Below are 20,025 nucleotides of genomic sequence, written 5' to 3'. Positions count from 1 at the left end.
ATGGAGGTCCTCCAGCAAGCCTACTCTGCTTAGACCTGTCTTAGACTCTAGTCCAAATCTGACCCTTGATCACAGGTTGCTCCCTAACCATGATCTAAGGCCTCCACCCCGAGTTACATGTGACCCTAGACTTATTCCTGACTCTAGCCTGACTGTTAACCCTTATCATGGGTCTCAAATAAGACTAACCTTTGATCCTGATCATGGGCCCCAATCCAGGGTGACCCATGACCCCAGAATGATACCTATCTTCTTAATATGGGCATCAGCCTAGTGTGACTTCTGACACCAATCCACATTGCCTGTCATCGGGAGTGACAATGTGTGACTGGCTCCTGGAGGCACTCCCTGAGTCTCCTGAGTCCACAGTCCCTAGAGAGGAGCCACAGTCTCTAGAGAGGGGCCAGGACGTCAAGGCTGGGAGTCTCCAGGGAACTTGGGGGAAGTTCTCGCATCTGCCCATCAGCTACCCAAACCTCCCTCTGGCCCTCAATCCAGTGGATTCTGCACCAGTCTGAGGGGAGACACAGCTCTTCCTCAGAAAGTCCTATTCTGAGGAGAAACAAAGCCATGTCCTTGAGGAGACACAGGAGGGGAGATACAGTGCTCTCTTGGGGACCCAGAATCTGAGGGGAGACAGAGCCCTGCCTTAGGGAGGGTGAATCTGAGGGTCCAAACAGCATTGTCTTCAGGGAGCCCTAGTCTGAGGGGAGATACTTTCTTACCTCAGGGAGCACCATTATGAGGAAACACAGCCCTGCTTCCTAAGAACCACAGTCTGAGGGAGAGATACAGTCCTTGCTCAGGGAGCCCCACACTGAGGAGAAACACAATCCTGATTTCAGGGAGCCCAAATCTGAGGGCAGACACATCCCTGACCTCAGGGAGTCCCACTGTGAGAAAACACAGGCCTGATTGCAAGAAGCCCAAGTCTGATGGGAGATACTTCCCTACTTCAGGGAGCCCTACTATAAGAAAACACAGCCCAGCTCTTGAAGAACCATAGTGTGAGGGGGAGATACAGCCCTGGGCAAAGGGAGGCCCCTCTGAGGGGAAACACAGCACCAACATCAGGGAGCGCCAGTCTGTGGAGAGTCACTCTGAGGAAACACAGACCTGCCCTTGAGGACCAACAGTGAAGGGGAGACACAGAGCTCCCGCAAGGACCTGGAATCTGAGGTGAGACACAGCCCTGTCCTCAAAGAACTCCAGTCAGAGGGGACCTTGCAGTCCTGACAGGGAAGCCCAGTCTGAGGGGAAAACAGCCTTGTCTTCAGGAAGGCCCATTCTGAGGGGAGACACTGCTCTATATTAGGAAGCCACACTGTGAGATAACACAGCCCTGCTCTTGAAGAACTACAGCCCGAGGGAGAGATATAGCCCTCATTCAGGGAGCCCCAGTCTGTATAGACACAACTCTTCCCTTGAGGGTCACAGTGAGGGAGAGATACAGTGCTCCCTCAGGGACCCAAAATCTGAGGGGAGACACAGCCCTGCCTCAGAGAGGGTAAATCTGAGGGAAAACCAGACTTGTCTTTAGGGAGCCCCAGTCTGAGGGGAGACACCTTCCTACCTTGGGGAGCCCCACTATGAGAAAACACAGCCCTGTTCTCAAAAGAACCACAGTCTGGGGGGAAGATAAAACCCTCCCTCAGGGAACAGGAATCTGAGGTGAGACATCACCCTGTCTTCAAAGAGCTGCAGTTAAAGGGTAGACACAGCTCTGCCTTCAGGGACCCCAAGCCTGAGGGGATGCACAAATCTGCCTGAGGGAACTAGAATCTGAGGGGAGATATAGCCTTACCTTCAGGAAACCCCATTCTGAAGGGAGATACAGCACTTCCTCAGAGAGTCTGAATCTGAGGGCAACACAACTCTTCCCTCAGGAAGCCACGAACTGAGAGGAGAGACCACTTTGACTCAGGGAGCTTCACTGTGAGGAAAACTCAGCCCTGTTCTCCAAGAACCATAGTCTGAAGGGAGATACAGTTCTGCCTCAGGGACCCCCAATCTGAGGGCAGCACAGCCCTGACTTCAGGGAGCCCAAGTCTCAGGGGAGACATAGACCTGCCTCAGGGAGCCCACTCTGAAGAAACCTAGTCCTGCCCTTGAGGATCCACAGTGAGGGGGAGATACAGAGCTCCTTCAGGGAACCTGAATCTGAGGGGAGACACAGTCCTGTTCTCAAGGGGCTTCAGTTAGAGAGGGACACAGCCCTCCCTTAGGGAGCCCCGTTCTGAGGGAGAACACTGCCCCAAATCAGGGAGCCCTGAGAAAACACAGCCCTTCCCTCAAAGAGCCCCAGTCTGAGGAGGAGAGAAGCCTGGCCTCATGGAGCCTTATAATAAGATCTGAAACTGTCCTGCCTCAGAGAGCCCCACTGAGGGGAGATACAGCCTTGCCTTCAGGTCACTTGACTTTGTGGCCAGGTACCAGAGGATGGGATGCGCTGGCCAGACCAGCCCATGCCTCTTTTTGCTCAGATCTGGGTAAAAATAACCTCAGCTACACATGCCTCCCATTCCCCCTTTATCCTGGACCCTGCTCAGACCCAAGTCACTTGTCAGCTCTTCCTACTTCTCAGCCTCTTCTTGCTTGGGATAGGATATGGCCCAGAAAGATGGGGCTAGAGGCTCAGGCAAGTTTTGCAGCTTTGCTGCAGCCCAAGTGAATCCTGACACATGTTGCCGCTTTCAGGTAGCCACCCTGGATTGGCTGTTGGCTCTCTTGCCTTGTGATATGAAATAACTTGCTCCAATTTGTCCTTCCTTGAGGTGTGTAGACATTTCTGTCCTCTGCCTTGAAGATGGTGATGAGGTAAGGAGGCCACTGCTCCTGTCCTGGGAGCCGTCAGGGTTGTTGGAAGACCAGAATCCTCTGGAAGGATGAGTTAGGGTATGAGTGGGGGCTACTGGCTGGGCTTGGCCTCTCTGGGTGGTATAGCCCACAGGAGGGGCTCAGTGGGAAACATACTCTGGAGAGGATGGAGCGTCAGGGAAGGGAGGTCTTGAACTGGTGGTGGCAGTGGAGTATGTGTGTAGAGAGCCTATAACTGAAGAGCAGGAAGGGAGTACTACTCAGCTGAGGGTAGAGGACTTGTAGGCAGAGGGCCTTTAGGGGCAATTGGGTATCAGCCAGACGACCAGGAGAAGAGGTCCTCCCCAGGAAGTATGCAGCTATGTGCATTAAAGAAATATCCCATCCCTCATCTTGGAGAAGCACCAATTCATGGGAAAACTTGGGCCCGAGGATCCCTTAATCTGCAGCCAGAGTAGGGTTGGGGTTGTAGCCTTCCCTCCAGGGGCTGGATGCATTTTATTATGGCAAGGCTGCTCTAGCCTGGCACATGCTGGCCTTTCAGCAACTGGAGTCTTTTCCTTAGTCCTCCTGATGTCACTGTGAAAAATACATCCATGCAGAACTTGTGCCTTCTGGTAACACATTGCTGATTATTGGGTGGAAATCACTGCTCCCCTACTCTTCGTCCATGTGGTTCAGTGGTTGAATCAGGTTCAGCCTTCCTCTGGCTTCGGTAGTAGGTATGTGCTCTAAGTCTGACCAGTGAGAGCCTTGCTGATGGTCACATGTCTCAAGCTGAGCCAGTGAACATCAGCCCTGGAACTTTCGCTGGAACTCTGAGAAACAAGTGTTTCTCTGCTAGTAAGCCAGGAAAAGATAAGCCTGCTGCTGTTGTGGCCATATTGGCCTGCCTGAGATTTGAGCCAATACACAGGAAATCAGACTCAAGAGATGGTGAGAGACATATCTGATGACATTTATTAGAGTCCCTGGATTCAGCTGTACTAAAACTAGTTTACTCATGGACTTTTCAGTTTTGAGATATAACTCCCCTTTTTGCTTAAGCTAGTGTATGCTGGCCTTCTGTCACATCAAACAGAAGGAGGTCTCATACTACTAGAGCTCAAGCTGTTCAGGGAGGCCACCCTCAGATCGTCCTAGGCACCTCCATTGTGAATATATAGAAACCCAAATCTGACCTTGTTATATAAGTCCTGTGCTTTAACTCTTTCTGAATTACATCTTCTCCATCAAAATTTACCTGTCCCATGTCCCACCCTCTTGACTTTTCTCCTGCCTAAGAGTTGGCTAATCTGATAAACAACTAACACATTAAAGTGTTAATTGCACATGCATTAATTAACACATTAATTCCATGGACAAAGGAGTCTGGCAGGCTACAGTCCATGGGGTTGCAGAGTCAGATATGACTGAGCGACTTAGCACACAGTGCACACACATGTAAACCTTGGCAAGCATTTGTCTCAAAGAACCTTTTCCAGAAGGAGAGATTCTAATCTTGATAATCTTGAGCCCTCTGTGTACAAGGTTTTCAGAGAGGCTTTGGGGACCTGTCTCATTTCACTAGTCACGTAGCCCGGTGGGAGTTTTTAGTTCTGAGGGCTGAATAGCTTCACCTCTGGTTGCCTTCAGTGAGTCCTAGCCACATGCCATGTGGCAGCATCACCACCAGATGGCAGTGGCGCCAAGTTCCTATGGCCTCAGACGCCTGCTCAGCCCTGCCATTAATCTGGGAGAAATAGCTTCCACCACCCCTGCACATTCTCTGCCTCAGATCAGAGAGGTCTCTGTGTCCTGGCTTAGAGAATATGGGGATTTGTGTGGGAGACATTGCTGGTTCTCTTCTGGGGCCATCACTCCTTTTCTGTGCCCAATTCTCAGAGTTTAAAACTCATCTCTTAATTGTCCTTTCTCTATCCTGGAATATCTCTGCATTCCCAGCATGCCAGGGCTGACAGGAGGGATGGCTAGAGACCATGAGCATCTTCTGGGCAGGGCCAGCCCTCTCCATGGTCCTGGGAGTGTCATTGCCCCATTCTGCCCTCAGTCATAGGCTTGCGACAGTGACCTCTCACTCCAGAATTCCTTAGCCCAAGCCCATGGAGGATAAGAGTACAAGTTCTGGAACCAAATAGCCAGCCTCACAGCTCGGTTCTGCCCTCCGCCAGCAAGGTGACTCTGGGATACTCAGCTCACTTCTTTGCCTATACTGCCTCCTCAGGAAAATGGAAATAAAAATACCCACTTTATAGGGTTTTTGCAAGGGCAGAGGAGCTGACAAAGAAAAGACTAATGCATTTAGAGAGTATTAAGCATAAAAGTATGCAAACAATCACTGGCACATTTCTCCATCGGTGTGGGTTTTTACTGTTTTTGCACAGAGACACATGTACTCTGTGTGTGTGTGTGTTTGTGTGTGTGAACATCTGCTGAGTGACACTATCAATCGCTATGTAAAGGGAGTGTACCTTGCAGGTGGCAGCTGTGTCCTCCTCATCTGACTTTGGAAACCATACCTCAGGCTGGCTCTGGGGCTCCCTGGAAGCAGAGCAAACATTTTCCTTCCCCTGCTGGCCTCAGAGTGGTGATACAACCCAGGTCACTATGTCCTGTGGCCCTTCCTTGCCTCTCTCTCCCTCTTCAAGCTTGAAGTGAGGGGTCTTTCAGATTCCCCTAGGAAGTGAGGTGCAGAAATGGGGCTGCAAGATTTAGCAAGTAAAAATACAGGTCACCCAGTAAAATCCGAGTTTCAGGTAAACATGAAGTGATCTTTTGCTCTGTCCCCAGTATTGTATTTTATCTGCAACCTTAGGCATGGGCCCTCTCTGTTGGGACCCCCTCCCCCAGCACACACACCTGTCTGAGGTCCCTGTCCTATTCTCCATCCTCTGCAGGGTCCATCTGGTGGGTGGTGGAGGAGCAGGGCTGTTTCCAGGGACGCCCCCAGGGTCCACCTCCCTTGCTGCCCATGTGACTCCTCTCGAAGTGCTCCCTTCCTTGATCTTGGCACCCTCCTCTCCTCTGAAGCAGGGAAAACTAGGCCTGCCCTATCACAGGTCTTCAAAGTTTTTAGACTGTCTGTAAATTTCATACCAAGTCCTTCAGTTTCCTATGACTCAGAGTTGACTTCGGACATTTAAAAGGCAAGCTAAGGTTTTGACTCTCTGGTTCTCCTGTCCTGCCCCTCAGGAGGTCTTAGGTATTGGGCTGAAGAAGAACCAGGATACATGATGAAGTGCAGATAATATTTCCATGTGTTCCCCAGCAACACACAGAGGCTCTCATTGAAATCTCCCCATAGTCTCATCGTGATTCCCATTCCAACCCTGTTCGTTGTTTCCATGGTCCCTGGGGTGCTGGTTGTTACCGGTGTCAGGCTATTAAAGGACAGGTGTACCTGGTTCATTCACATCCTCCTCCCTTGTCACCTGTCAGAGCGGATGGCAGTTGACTCTTGGAGCTGCTTCCCAGAGGGGACTATCATTGCGTCTGTTCTGTCAGCCAGATGCATCACATCAGAGAATCTTTCTGCCGTGCGCTCAAGAGGGAGAGAAGACAGAGGAGGCGGCAGAGACTTCTGCAACTGTGAAGGGCTTTATCACAGCCAAGGACACCCTCCAGCAGATACTGTCTCAATGTCCCCTTGTCATTCGAGCGTCACTGCCGAATGCACTGGGAACCCGCACAATCAGGCTCAGGAGACTGAGGGGACCCGGGCATGACATCCCCACATGGCACAGTGAAACTGCAAGACAAAGGGAAATGGGAATTCAGCTCTGGAAAGAATTCTTCCTCAGCCATCAGGCTAAAAATGCACCCATTTGTGTAAGACACAGGACTTAGTCACTGAAGCAAGTGAATGTGTGACCAAAGGAAGCGTCCCACACTTGGCAAACTTGTTGAGAATTCACACTTCCTGAGTCAAAGCCACTGACATTTCAGAAGAGCCAAATTTAATCAAGGCGTTTTTGAAAGATCCAAACTGAATCAGAGAGACATGAGGCCCTATTATCAGCATGAATCTCGATGACTATGCGGAATTGCATTTGCTGGGAAGCACAGCTTTCTCTGAAAGTGATGGGAAAATCAGTTTTGCAAGACTTGGGAAGAGGGCTTGTTTTAAGTCAGGATATTAGGATCAAGGGGGAAGCCCGGTGGCTCAGCGGTAAAGAATCTGCCTGCAATTCAGGAGACGTGGGTTTGATCCCTGGGTCAGGAAGATCCCCTGGAGGAGGAAAGGGCAACCTACTTCAGTATTCTTGCCTGGGAAATCCCATGGACAGAGGAGCCTGGAGGGCTACAGTCCATGGGGTCGCAAAACATTTGGATGCTATTGAGTAAATAAACAACAACATCAGGATCAACTATGGAAAGAACTGTAATTGCTGTTTCCCCTCAGATGCTCTATTTCCCCTGGAATGCAACTCAGAATGTCTTGGGCATACAGTGTGCAGTTTTGCAGACTTGAGGATGGTAGCCTTGAGGATTAGGGGTTAAAGGGAAGCCTCATTTAAAGGCTAAAATGCAAAACCTGAAAGGGAGCTGCTCTGAGGAGAACACTTGGCAGCCTCTGTCCGTCCCTGTCTGATATTTGCCACATCTGGCTATCTGTCTGTGTATAGTATTTCTCCCCGTACTAGAATGTAAGCACTACGAGAGCAGGATTAAAATTTTTTTCCCTCTGTTTATTATTTTATCTCTGGTTAGTAGTCATTTTATTTATTTTAAAAAATTTTAATTGAACTATAGTTGAATTACAATGCTGTGTTAATTACTGTTTTACAGTAAAGTGACTTAGTTATTCACATATATACATTCTTTTTCATATTTTTTTCCAATATGGTTTATCACAGAATATTGAATATAGTTCCTTGTGCTATACAATAAGAACTTGTTGTTTATCCATTCCATATATACCAGTTTGCATCAAGAACAGGATTTTTAAAAATATAATTCTTAAAGTTTACACTCCATTTACAGTTATTACGGAATATTGGCTGTATTCCCTGGGTTGTATAAATACATCCTTGTACTTATCTTACACCCAGTTGTTGGTACCTCCCACTCCTTCCCCCTATATTGCCCCTCCTTTCTTCCCTCTCTTCACTGATAACCACCAGCTTATTCTCTATATCACTGAGTCTGCTCTTTTTTGTTAAATGAATTAGCTTGTTGTATTTTTAGAGTCCTCATATAACTGATGCCAAGTGGCATTTGTCTTTCTTTCTTTGACTTATTTCATTTTGAATAATGCCCTCCAAGTCCATCCATGTTGCTGTAAATGGCAAAATTTCGTTCTTTTTAATGGCTGAATAGTATTTCATTTTTCCACCCTGATTTGTTCACTACCATATCACGAGTGCGGTGAACACTGTCAGGTACAAGGTAGACCTTAGTACGTATTCATTCAATGAATGAATGAATGGATAAATGAATGAGTGAATGAATGAATGAAAAGAACTCTGAGGCCATGCACATCACATCCTATATACTATTGGTAGTATTTATTAGCATCCACTTACATCTTGTGTCCTAATGGCGTATTAAGCAGCTCATACATCTGATGCTGGCTTCCTTGGTGGCTCAGTGGTAAAGAATCCACCCGTCAATGCAGGAGACACAGATTTGATCCCTGGGTCAGGAAGATCCCCTGGAGGAGGAAATGGCAACCCACTCCAGTATTCTTGCCCAGGAAATCCCATGGACAGAGGAGCCTGGCGGGCTATAGTCCATGGGGTTGCAAAGAGCTGGACACAGCTAAGCAACTAAACAATAAAGAATTACAAGTAGCAAGATGCTGTTTTCCTTGAACCTATGGAGAGATATTATTTTCAGTTCCTGTTAACATTTATGTCTTCCCAGAGCTAACTGATAGTCAACAAAAGAGTCTGAAATGCAGTACTTGGATGCAATCTCAAAAACGACAGAATGATCTCTGTTTGTTTCCAAGGCAAACCATTCAATATCACAGTAATCCAAGTCTATGCCCTGACAAGTAACACTGAAGAAGGTGAAGTTGAATGGTTCTATAAAGACCTTTAAGACCTTTAAGAACTAACATCCAAAAAAGATGTCTTTTTCATTATAGGGGACTGGAATGCAAAAGCAGGAAGTCAAGAAACACCTGGAGTAATGGGCAAATTTGGCTTTGAAGTAAGAAATGAAACAGGGCAAAGGCTAATAGAGTTTTGCCAAGAGAACGCACTGGTCATAGCAAACATCCTCTTCCAACAACACAAGAGAAGACTCTACACATGGACATCACCAGATGGCCAACACTGAAATCAGATTTATTATATTCTTTGCAGCCAAAGATGGAGAAGCTCTATAGAGTCAGCAAAAACAAGACTGGGAGCTGACTGGCTCAGATCATGAACTCCTTATTGCCAAATTCAGACTTAAATTGAAGAAAGTGGGGAAAACCAATAGATCATTCAGGTATGACCTAAATCAAATCCCTTATGATTATACAGTGGAAGTGAGAAATAGATTTAAGGGACTAGATCTGATAGACAGAGTGCCTGATGAACTATGGACAGAGGTTCATGACATTGTATAGGAGACAAGGATCAAGAACATCCCCAAGAAAAAGAAATGCAAAAATCCAAAATGGCTGTCTGAGGAGGCTTTACAAATAGCTGTGAAAAGAAGAGATGCGAGAAGCAAAGAAGAAAAGGAAAGCTATACCCATTTGAATGCAGAGTTCCAAAGAACAGCAAGGAGAGATAAGAAAGCCTTCCTCAGTGATCAATGCAAAGAAATAGAGGAAAATAATAGACTGGGAAAGACTATAGATCTCTTCAAGAAAATTAGAGATACCAAGGGAACATTTCATGCAAAGATGGGCTCAATATAGGACAGATATGATATGGACCTAACAGAAGCAGAAGATATTAAGAGGAGTGGCAAGAAGACACAGAAAAACTGTACAAAAAAGATCTTTATGACCCAGATAATCACGATGGTGTGATCACTCACCTAGAGCCAGACATCCTGGAATGTGAAGTCAAGTGGGCCTTAGAAAGCATCACTACAAACAAAGCTAGTGGAGGTGATGGAATTCCAGTTAACCTATTTCAAATCCTAAAAGATGATGCTGTGAAAGTGCTGCACTCGATATGCCAGCAAATTTGAAAAACTCAGCAGTGGCCACAGGACTGGAAAAGGTCAGTTTTCATTCCAATCCCAAAGAAAGGCAATGCCAAAAAATGCTCAAACTACTGCACAATTGCACTCATCTCACATGCTAGTAAAGTAATTCTCAAAATTCTCCAAGCCAGGCTTCAGTAACACATGAACCGTGAACTTCCACATGTTCAAGCTGGTTTTAGAAGAGGCAGAGGAACCAGAGATCAAATTGCCAACATCAGCTGGATCATCGAAAAAGCAAGAGAATTCCGGAAAAACATCTACTTCTGCTTTATTGACTATGCCAAAGCCTTTGACTGTGTGGATCACAAGTGTGGAAAATTCTGAAATAAATGGGAATACCAGACCACCTGACCTGCCTCTTGAAAAATCTGTATGCAGGTCAGGAAGCAACAAGAAGAACTGGACATGGAACAACAGACTGGTTCCAAATTGGGAAGGGAGTACGTCAAGGCTGTATATTGTCACCCTGCTTATTTAACTTCTATGCAGAGTACATCATGAGAAATGCTAGACTGGAAGAAACACAAGCTGGAATCAAGATTGCTGGGAGACATATCAATAACCTCAGATATGCAGATGACACCACCCTTATGGCAGAAAGCGAAGAAGAACTAAAGAGCCTGTTGATAAAAGTGAAAGAGGAGAGTGAAAAAGTTGGCTTAAAGCTCACCATTCAGAAAACTAAGGTCATGGCGTTTGGTCCCATCACTTCATGGCAAATAGATGGGGAAACAGTGGCTGACTTTATTGTTTTGGGCTCCAAAATTGCTGCAGATGGTGATTGTAGCCATGAAATTAAAAGATACTTACTCCTTGGAAGGAAAGTTATGACCAATCTAGACAGAATATTAAAAAGCAGACATTGCTTTTCCAACAAAGGTCCATCTAGTCAAAGCTATGGTTTTTCCAGTGGTCATATATGGATGTGAGAATTGGACTATAAAGAAAGCTGAGTGCTGAAGAATTGACGCTTTTCAACTGTAGTTTTGGAGGAGACTCTTGAGAGTCCCTTGGACTGCAAGAAGATCCAATCAGTCCTTCCTAAAGGAGATCAGTCCTGAGTGTTCATTGGAAGGACTGATGCTGAAGCTGAAGCTCCAATACTTTGGTCGCCTGATGTGAAGAGCTGACTCATTTGAAAAGACCCTGATGCTAGGAAAGATTAAGGGCAGGAGGAGAAGGGGACAACAGAGGATGAGATGGCTGGATGGCATCACCGAGTCAATGGACATGAGTTTGGGTAGACTCTGGGAGTTGGTGATGGACAGGGAGGCCTGGCATGCTGCACTCCATGGGGTTGCAAAGAGTTGGACACAACTGAGCGACTGAACTGAACTGAGAGCTAACTGAAGAGGATCCACAGATGCTCAGATGATTATCCCCTCCACTTGACTTTCTTATTCCTCTTCCCTCAACTTATTTATTGAAAATACTTCCTACATTGAAGGAAAGATTGGAAGTGGTGACAACCGGTAGCTGGTAGATGGTGGGAGACATCTCTGGAATCATGAATCTTGGGTGGAACTGAGGGTTTTACTCAGAGATTTCATCTCTTATCCTTAAGAATCACTAATGTTCACTTGATTTCTAGATTGGAAGCCTGTATTTAAATTCACAAAAGCAGGTCTTCTGTGTCTTTCTACCCAGGAGTTATATGGAGGGAAAATGAGTGGGGATTTGGAGTAGATATTTCAAAGACTTGCAGTCCCTGATGAGATATATTTTCAAATAGTTCTCTAGTTTTCCAAAGCTTTTATGACTATTCTTATCTACACACACACAGACACACACACACACACACACTTTCCGGCATTTGATGTTTCTGAAACTCAGCCTGAGGCAGAACCTTAAACACATCTCGAGTTGTGATCACAGAAGCAACTGGCTCCCACTGGGTCTGAGGTTCTGTAGAGCATTTTATGATAAATTTATCAAAGCTACAGGAGCCAGATCTTTATAAATAATTCTGACATCCTTCATTACTCTCTTTTTTTTTGCTGCTAGCCCGTGGGGGGCAATTAATCTTCATAGGAAAGAGAAGCTTCTTGTTTACACATTTGCATTCACAGCACTTTCGTTTTTATGAACACCTCATTTCCTCAGTCTCCAGATTTTTTGCAATATTGGAAATTTTTGATTTATGAAAACCCTGTAAAACTGCGGTGCTTCAGTTGAACCTAAGGTTGTCTATCCATTTGGAGGTCATGTCCTGACAAACTGCTGACCCTCTGTTTGCTGGGCAATATTGGAAGGGGAGGTAAAACCTTGCAGATGTATCTCTGGACATGAGCTGGACACATTCACAGAGTCAGAAACAGACAGAGTTCAGTGGGAAGAATTCCCAGAGGCCATGCATGGGAAGCAGATAAAGGGAAGGGGGAGGATACCAAGGAGAATGGTTAGGTTTTCGAAGGATGTAGGGAAGTCAGACAGATGAAAAAAGAAGGAAGGGTTTTCCAGGCACAGGGAACAGCATGTGTGAAGGCACAGAGGTCTGAGATAAGAGATCACTTCCGGTGCATCCAGGAAGGGAGGCAAGGTATCAGAAGGAGGAAGGTTATGCTGTGTGCTTGGGCAGAATGAACTTGATCCCTGGCATTTTAAGACTAGTACTCTATGACTCCTGATGAGTCAGCTGTTTAGAAAATATTTAAAGCTTAAAATATGCTTTTGCCAACCATAGAGTAACATGGTAAAATCCCTGATTTAAAGATAAGAAAAGGAGACTGATTTTGAGGAAAACAAAAGTTTAAACTGTGCCAGGAGTAAAAGAAAAGTAGTCAAAAGAAAAACTCCTTGATTAGATTTAGAAATGATAACATATATGAATCTATAATATATACATTTGTAAAATACACACACATGCATAAATATTATATATGATGCATGCATATATATTATATATGTGTGTGTATATAGTGTGCATAGGGTAAGTGCATACTGCTGCTGCTGCTAAGTCACTTCAGTCATGTCGACTCTGTGCAACCCCATAGACGGCAGCCTACCAGGCTCCCCCGTCCCTGGGATTCTCCAGGCAAGAACACTGGAGTGGGTTGCCATTTCCTTCTCCAATGCATGAAAGTGAAAAGTGAAAGGGAAGTCGCTCAGTCATGTCTGACTCTTAGCAACCCCATGGACTGCAGCCTACCAGGCTCCTCCATCCATGGGATTTTCCAGGCAAGAGTACTGGAGTGGGGTGCCGTACATATGCATGTATATACCTACATATATGTATATATCAGTCCATGTTTTAAAAAATTGAGGTATAAGTTACCACAGTGCAATTTTAAAATCTTAAGCTTGAGGGATAATTTTTTAAATTGAAGTATGATTGATTTACAATTTTTTAAAATTTTATTTATTTATTTTTGGCTACACCCCAAGGCATGCAAAACTTCCCCAACCAGGGATCTAACTTGCACCCCTTGCATTGGAAGGTGGAGTCTTAACCACTGGACCACAATGTTGTATTAGTTTCAGATGTATATTAAAGTGATTCAGTTACACATATACACATATATTGATTCTTTTTCATATTTCTTTCCATTATCAATTAAAGAGAGATATTGAATTTAGTTTTCTGTGCTATACAGTAGGTCCTTGTTCCTTATCTATTTTATATATAGTACTAAATACATTCATTTTTATATGGGGAACTGGAGACTCAGAGGTGACATGAGTTGGTAATTAGAGGAGCCAAATTTTATCTCAAGTCTGCCTGGCTTTATCACATGTCACAACCTTTTCACAGGACTGTAGAGAATTCACTGAAATCCAGAATCTGGCTGGCTGAAGCCTCTTCCCACCCTTGCTGGCTAGAAATCAACACTCTGTAGTCTGAAAAAATGGCATGTGTATCATTGAGATCTAAGAATAATCTTACTTAAAGTTATGTTTAATGACAATTACAGCATTGAATTGATTTCAGAATATTTGTGTTCTTAAGTATTGAGATCTAAAATTTGGAACTCAGCCACTAGGCTGCTTTAATCAGATTTATATAATTCACCTATTGCAATAAGATATAATACGACAATTTGGAATTCTGTGGTACATGATAAATATCATGGTACAGGTAAGTGAAGGAAACTTGTAACAGAAGAGCTTTATTTATAAAGGTGTTTGGGATAAGCAGAGGATTAACTCTAGGGATGAAGAGATTTAGTGAAATTGAAAAGCCAAAACAGGTCATAAAGAACACTTGTAGAGTGACATTATTTGTTTAATTGGTAGCTGCGTGAAGGGCCATAAGACTAGCCAATGAATTAATAAAGATTATCCATCTGAGCACTTTCTGTTACATGTGATTCAAACTACTTAATGCATGGACTTGTGGTTTTATTTACTAAACCATCCAAAGATAGATCTGACAGGACTTCAAGGCTCAAAGGCTGTGTTCAGGACATGGTTTCTCTCTTCATTTCTGGGCTCTGCTTACTTTGTGTTGAGTCCATTAATACAAAGACTCTTCCGTGTGATCCCAAGATGGCAACTTCCAGCTTCTCACTGCTGTGGCCACAGCCTTCAGGTTTGACATCAACAGAAAAGAGTCAAGGACCTTCCTTTAATTTTCACTGAGCCTTCAGATCCCCATGCTACAACTAAGACCCAGAGCAGCCAAATAAATAAATAAAAATTTTAAAAAAATTATAATAATTTTCACTGAGCCTTATGGGTCCTGAATGGGTCCACGTATCTATCCCTGAACCAGTGGGGTATGGGATGCACTGCGTGGCTCAGCCTCGGGTCACATGCTCCAAACTTGAGTATTGACACTGAAAGTAGGTAGACCCTGAAAGAAATGTGTGGCATTATCAGAAGTGCTAATGGATGGTGGGAAGCAAGCAAACAGAATTTTATTTTAGTCTGCTTCAGTTCAGTTCAGTCGTTCAGTCGTGTCCAACTCTTTGTGACCCCAAGAATCGCAGCACGCCAGGCCTCCCGGCCCATCACCAACTCTCAGAGTTCACCCAGACTCATGTCCATCAAGTCAGTGATGCCATCCAGCCATCTCATCCTCGGTCATCCCCTTCGCCTCCTGCCCCCAATCCCTCCCAGCATCAAAGTCTTTTCCAATGAGTCAACTCTGCATGAGGTGGCCAAAGTACTGGAGTTTCAGCTTTAGCATCATTCCTTCCAAAGAAATCCCAGGGCTGATCTCCCTCAGAATGGACTGGTTGGATCTCTTTGCAGACCAAGGGACTCTCAAGTCAAGGGACTTCTCCAACACCACAGTTCAAAAGCATCAATTCTTCGGCGCTCAGCCTTCTTCACAGTCCAACTCTCACATCTATACATGACTACTGGAAAAACCATAGCCTTGAGTAGACGGACCTTAGTCAGCAAAGTAATGTCTCTGCTTTTGAATACGCTATCTAGGTTACTCTAAAACAGATTCAAGGAAGTGATTCAGGTGACTGCTCAGGGGTTCCCCGAAGTTGTCTGTACTTGTGTGTGTGTGTGTTTTAATATTTATTTTTATTTATTTGGCTACATTGGGTCTTAGTTGCAGCATGTGGGATCTAAGGTCCTTGACCAGGGATCGAACCTGGGCCCCCTGCATTGGGAATGCAGAGTCTTAGCCACTGGACCACCAGGGAAGTCCTGGTAGTGTGCATTTATGTTCATTTTATAGGGGCAGGGTCCATAGCTTTGATAAGATTATCAAGGCAAACCCAAAGAGTTGGCTCTGCTAAGATAATGGTAAATATTGAGCCAGACAGAAGTGCTTTGTAAAAACTGAGCCTTTGTGCTTGTACTGTCTTCTTGAGTGCTTTCGATTTAAGATGTAGAATCTGCTTTCCAGCTGCCTGTTATGACATGATGATGAACCTATTGGGATTATCAGAGATAGTAAACACTGATTAAAATATCATTTCTTCAGGTTCCAGAAGTTGGGGACCCTCTTTCTCTCCCAAGAAAGTCCTGTTTCTGGGGCCACAACAGAGGGTCCCTCACACTCTGTCACAGACACTGAGCTCACAGCCCAGCTGGGAACCCAGCCACCACCTGCTTCCCTTAGAACTGGCCTCAGCAGCCCGCTTGCCCAGGGATGGAGAGCTGCTCATTCTGGGTGAGGAAAAGGCCCTTTGGGAATTACTTCCCTGTCATAATCCCAAGGCCTCATGCAGGCTGATATTCTCCTGCTAATCCCAGGCCAGGTGCATTTTTGACACCAGATAATGTTAGTCTTCTGACTGATACAGTAGCAGGTGGGCAAACACTGGGCGGCCGGCAGAATCCCAGACTTCCTGAGCATCCGCGATCTGGATTCATTGAAGTTTAAACATATAGAGACCTGCCACACCCTTGCCCTTTGCATTTGCCAGATTAGGTTATCCATGAGTGACTGCTGTAAACAGCTGCCCCTCATTTCCCCCTCTCACTTGTACTTTGGCTTTTAAACGGGTTCAAAGCCTGGCATTTTGCTGATTTTTTCCCCATCTATGACCCACAGACTAGCCCAGGGATGCTTAGAGTTTAACGTACACATGAGAATTCCCTGGTGATCCAGCGGTTAGGACTCCATGCTTCCACTGCAGGAGGCTTGGGTTTGATCCCTGGTTGGAGAGCTAACATGCTGCTTGCCCTGTGGCACAACCCAATACGGCAATTTAATGTTAATTAAATTAATTAATTAAATTTAAAAAATAATGTGCACAGGAATCACCCAGGGATCTTGCTCAAATGCAGATCCGACTCAGCAGATCTGAGGTGGGCCTGAGATTCTGTATTTCTAACATGCTTCCAATGACACTCCTGTTTCTCCAAGGGCCTCATGTTTAAGAGCAAAGGTCTAGGCCAAAGGCTTTCAACTCTGGCACCACACCGGTGTCTCCTGGGGAGTTGTAGAAATACCAGTGCTTGGGTCCTACTTTCAGATTATAGGACCCAAGCACTGGTCCTACTCCATAGTTTGAAGTGTGACACCCCAGATGCTTCTGATGTGCAGCCAGGGTAGACGTCCACTGGTCTCACCCCTCAGCCTACAGCCTCGCCGGCCAGCTCTCCTCACTGCCAATCTGGCTCACTCATACTACCTTTGCACTCCCCTCCTGGAGTCCCTTCTCCTTCATCCTTGGAACTCATAGAGGGCTTATTATGGACTAGAACTTGCCACACAACCTGATCTGATGAAATCAGCACTACTTCTATCCCCATCTTGCAGATAGAGAAACTGAGGTTTGGAGAGCGAAACATCTTGTTTTAGGTCAGACAGCTATTAAGCAGCAATGTCAGGACTCACCCAGGGCTTCTATTCCTGGAGCACAGCAGCAGCAGAGTGAGTGTTTAAGAGGATGCTGGCCTTGGGAGTCAGACAGACCTGGGGTCCACCACTCACTGTTGGTGGGACCTTGGGCAGGCTACGCAGATCCTGAAGCGTTGGGTCCTCCTCTGTAAAATGGAGCCATTTCTCAGGGCTGTCGGGAACATAAAATGACGTGACCTGAATAAGCCATGCCCCAAGGGCTTCCCAGGTGGCCCTAGTGGTAAAGAACCTGCCTGTCAATGCAGGAGACATAAGAGACGAGAGTTTGATTCCTGGGTCAGGATAATCCCCTGGAGGAGGAAGTGGCAACCCACTCCAGCACTCTTGCCTGGGAAATCCCATGGACAGAGAAGCCTGGTGGGCTACAGTCCATAGGGTTACAAAGAGTTGGACATGACTGAAGCGACTTAGCACGCCTGCACAGCACACACCAGAGCCTGGGCTGCAGGAGAGGTTCTGGCCGTCTCTACATTGCAGTACTTCCCGTGGGCCCATCTTCTTTGGCACTGGGCGCAGATGTCTAGATTGTAAGTCATCTTTTCTGTGCTCTCGTCAACTCTTCAAATGGAAAGCAATTTCCTCCAAGGCAGAAAAATGCAAGTATGAGTATGAAATGTCTGTGGATGTGATTTTTTGGATTCGTGGCTTCAAATTGGTTTTCTTTGCTCCAAGAGGCCTTGCTGTAAGAGGCAGTGGATTCACTAGTGCTTGTCAATGGATGGAATTATGTGTCAATCAATGGAAAATGATAGTGCTCAAAGCATGAATAAGTAGTTACCCCACTGAAGTCATTCATTCATTCACCTACTCATTCATTCACCTACTCATTCATTCATTCACTGCCTCTGTTCCCTCTGACCTTATGGGATTACTGAAGACAACTCAGCCTGAACCCCCCAACAACAGGCCAGGCTGTCTCTGTGGCTTATTTCCCATCATGCTTGGGGCTAGAGAGACGAGAAGGTCGGGGCTTAATCTCATGTGTATCTCATGTACACAAGGAACTCCTTTTTAGAAGCTCCACACCCAGGACTTTCCAATTTTAACTCTAAAAGTCCCACATCCCTAGAAATCCCTGCATCCCAGACAAATGGGGACAGTTGGTCACCCTACCCCAACCACATGGGTCTGGGGGATGTCCTTTCTTTTACAACCTGGCAGCTCTGTGCCTTTCTGCCTCTCTTTTCCACGGAGGACCCTTAAGTGTGAGGTGGTTCCTGCTGGTTTTTCTCATCTTCTTTGTGTCCCAAGCCTCTGGGATGGGAACGGTGGCTGCCTCCCCCTCATGCCAAGACGCAAGGTCATGATGGGTCTCCTGCTGGCTCCCTGCTCAACGTCTCTCTTGGCTCACCATGAGGTCTTTCTCCTTCCATTTCAGTAGCTGAGGGAGGCTTTGTCCTCCGGGCGAAACTAGAAGACTGTTCATAAAAGAGAACACCTCCTCTTCCTTCCCCCTTTCTGCAAACACACTGCCTCAGACAAGCACTCAGTGAGTAGACAAAAGTGGGGCTGTTTTCTTTCTGATGCCATTTCAGATAAAGTTTTAAAATATTCTTTGAAACTAGGCAAGCAACACCACAGCTAAAAATGCTTGGCTTTGAAAATAAACCTGTGGCAGATTTACACAGATCCTTTGAATCTGTCAGAGATGCTTTCAGCAGCAAGTACAAGTGTGACGAAGTGGGGGCTCACGCCGCACAGCTTTGTTTTTCTTGCATAAGAAGTCTAGAGATGGGCGGCTGCTGATAGTGATTCAGGAATCAGGGGTGTCAGGCTGTGATTTGGTATCTGTGTCATTTTCTATGTTTTCTCATGTCAAATAACAGCATCATGCCTTGGGTGGCTAAGTTCAAGAGGGAAGCAGGGTGGCCTTGAATGGGACACTCTCTTTCCTTGTCTCTGTTGCCAAAGGGAAATCATTGCCAGAAGCTCTCTCCCCAGTGGGTTTCCCCTTACATCCTACTGATCAGAACTGGGTCATACATCTGTCTGTAGGCCAGGGACAGGGGCCACCTCCTTTGCAGTTCAGGGGTCTCTGCCAGTGCGTAAACACTACTGAGGTTCTTTTAGGGAGGAATGGTTTTGGCTGGATGACCAAAAATGGATTCCCAGACTTCTTTAGGCTCATAAGCCCTGAGTTCTAGTCCTGGTCCTATTTGTCTTGCTCAGATATGAATAACGTGGTGAACTGGATGCTCGTTCCCCAAGCCCTGATATGGCCTCTATGGGCCACTTGCAAAGACAGCAAGGAAGGTGAGCAGGCAGCGAAGGTTTCTGCATGAGATTGGCTCCAAGGCAAGAAACACTTGTGAAAATAGGTAAACTAGATCATTCCAAAGTGAACTTCTACCTGGAATGTTCTTCAGTGTTTATAGGATTGACTGGCCAGCATCTGTTCTTATCTCCAGGCATTTTGTATGTTTGTGTGCAGACACTGTATAGATATAGATGCAGATACTGACACAGATACAAGGGTAATTTTAGATTGTGTTATTGGGTGATGTCTGAAGAGCAGATGGATCTCCATCTGCTGGGGAAAGCTCAGGAGAAGTTCAGCTCGGGCCCAGGGCTGGGGAAAACTCAGAGACCACAGCCCTGTGAGAGCAGGTGAGACTCAGGGACTCAGGGCTGAGTCAGGCTGAAGAGGCTGAGCCTGGCCCCATTTCAGGGACCCTGGCTCCTGTAAGGGACTTGGAACTTGAGGCCGCCAGATCTATCTTACTGTTGGATTATAGGTGACAAATGATTTTTACAGAAACCAAAGCTGTGATGGAACAGCTGGC

The 20,025-nt window shown here is 45.8% G+C and overlaps 1 non-coding gene across 1 annotated transcript; it reads right to left on the bottom strand.

Annotated features, from left to right (window-relative positions):
• Positions 1-15,499: 15,499 nt before the first annotated feature.
• Positions 15,500-15,572, bottom strand: TRNAG-CCC (transfer RNA glycine (anticodon CCC)). The gene has a single exon. It is a non-coding gene; the product is annotated as a tRNA-Gly (tRNA).
• Between the last annotated feature and the right edge of the window lie 4,453 nt (positions 15,573-20,025).

Source organism: Ovis aries, chromosome 19 (assembly GCF_016772045.2).
Source record: "Ovis aries strain OAR_USU_Benz2616 breed Rambouillet chromosome 19, ARS-UI_Ramb_v3.0, whole genome shotgun sequence".
Classification (NCBI taxonomy): Eukaryota; Metazoa; Chordata; class Mammalia; order Artiodactyla; family Bovidae; genus Ovis; species Ovis aries.
Note: the sequence above shows the minus strand (reverse complement) of the source record. Positions and strands in the feature narration are given on the sequence as shown.